Consider the following 2,549-nt stretch of genomic DNA (forward strand, 5'->3'; position numbering starts at 1 on the left):
TCACAAAAGTGTCTCATTCAATGATTTGTGCATGTTTTCCCACATTCATCTGCCCATCGGTTTTAAAACTCCAAAGTTCGAGAAATATGATGGACATGGAGATCCTGTAGCTCATTTAAAGAGATATTGTAATCAATTGAGAGGGGCTGGAAGCAAAGAAGAATTGCTCATGGCTTATTTTGGGGAAAGTTTGATGGGAATTGCCTCAGAATGGTTCATAGACCAAGATACTTCTAACTGGCATACATGGGATGATTTGGCTCGATGTTTTGTTCAACAATTTTCAATATAATATTGACATAGTTCCAGATCGCACTTCACTTGTCAACATGAGGAAGAAAGACCACTGAAAATTTTCGTGAATATGCTATTAGGTGGAGGGAGCAAGCTGCTAGGGTTAAGCTGCCAATAAAAGAGTCTGAAATGATCGATGTTTTCCTTCAAGCGCAAGAACCAGATTACTTTCATTATTTACTTTCCGTTGTTGGAAAAACATTTGCTGAAGTTATTAAGATTGGTGAAATGGTGGAAAATGGCATCAAGTCTGGAAAAATTGTAAGTCAAGCTGCCTTGAAAGCTACAACATAAGTGATTAAAAATGGATCAGCAAATTTTGGGGGAAAGAAAATGAAGGAGGATGTAGCAAATGTTGTGTCAGGCACACAAAAAGGTCCAAGGGGTCCACCTTATCAATCTGCACCACCTCAATACCATCACTATCTCCCTATGCAAGACACACAATATTCTGTTGTTCCACCTCAATATGCGGTTTACAATGCACAACAATATGCATACCCACCAAACTATCCTCAATGGCGAGCGCCAACATATCAAAATGTTCACTCTTCTTCTCAAAATTTTCGAGCACCTTATAATCTTTGTCCTAGACAGGGATTTGAAAGAGGTCAAAGGCCTAGAAACAATTTCACACCAATTTGGAGAGTCTTACACAAATTTATTTAACAAGTTGAAACATTTGAAGATAATAGAGACGATTCCTCAAAATTATGTGGATCCACATGCAAAGGGTTTCAATCCTACAGCACGATGTGCATACCATTCTGATGCTCTAGGGCACAGTATTGAAGATTGTCGTAATTTAAAAAAAAAGGTGGAAGAGATGATTCAAACAAAGATGATTGTGGTTCAAAATGATGACCCCTCAAATGTTACTAAGAATCCTCTACCGACGCATAGTGATGTACACTTTATCGAGATGATATGTGATGACAAAGAATATGACAATTCTAAAGAAAAGACAATTGAAATTGGTAGAGTTTTTGCGAAGGCTAACATGCAAAGCAGTGGCTAAGAAGTTCAACTTGGTGATTGAGAGACACTCTTCTTTTCTCTAAAAAGAGTGTATAAATAGTTTATTTTGTCATCATTTCTGCTATGCAATCATTTTTATTTTTAGTAAGTCAAATCTTTCTATCATTTCTCTTATGCGTTTGTTTGTTAAGTCTTGTCGTAGTTTGAGTTGTGACCTAAATTTAGTTTGTTGTCTTGTCACCAAGTTTTTTAAAATTTTTTTTTTTTAATATAATCTTTATTCTGTGTCACTTTGATCCGTTCTATTTGGCATTACACATATACATCTCTTTTCAGTTCAATTTTGTGACATGATATGCAAAAGGATTTGGTCAGATCTTAAGATTATATCTAATCATGAAATGAATACATCCAAAAAAAAATTGTTTTGAGGAAATGAATAAAGGACTTAGACACCTTGATACTTCCTTTAGTATCAAAAAAAAAAAAAAAAAAAAAAACTTGACATGTCATTTGTTGTCAAGAAGGCATTACTCAAATGGAGATTCTCAGCTGACAAACATGCAACAAAATGATATATATTCATCAATACATATGTTGCAAAGAAATATTGTATGATTTTTCACTTCACATCTTAAAGGGAATTGCTTGTATTTGACATTTTTAATAATTGATATGACGAAGACATTTCATTCTACTATCCAAACACCATGTAATCCTTTGCTATCCCTTTTGAGCCTTAATTTTATTTTCTTTCACACCCCTCTTTTGGAATCAAAATACAGTACAAAAATAATAAAAAAAAAGGGTCAAGAAAAAAGAAAAGTGAAAAAAGAGTTGAAAAAAAAAAGAGAAAGGAAAAAAAGAAGGAAAAATTGGAGTGAAAAAAAATCCAATAACAACAAAAAACAAACTTCCTGAACTACGTTAGACCTGATTCTTGCTTTGACAAAATACGTAGGCAACCTTATTTTGAGGTTCGGTTCAAACAAAAAAAAAAAATCTAGAAAGTCTTCATCACAAAAACTGGGCCAAAAATAATAATAATAATAATAATAATTATTATTATTTTATTGTATTTTTGTAAAAAGAGTCGATTTCAAAAGTTGTAAGTCTTAACCCTGTTACGCAGTATCTTTGAGCTTACATGCCAATCCTTTCATTTTAATCCTGTCCAAAAGCCACGTTACAATCCAAATAAAGACCTTCTGATCAATTTTTAACAATGACAAGTCAAGCAAGCTTTCAGTGTTGATTATATAAGGAAAAATGTTATG

This window comes from Solanum tuberosum, unplaced genomic scaffold (genome assembly GCF_000226075.1).
Source record: "Solanum tuberosum cultivar DM 1-3 516 R44 unplaced genomic scaffold, SolTub_3.0 scf00581, whole genome shotgun sequence".
NCBI lineage: Eukaryota > Viridiplantae > Streptophyta > Magnoliopsida > Solanales > Solanaceae > Solanum > Solanum tuberosum.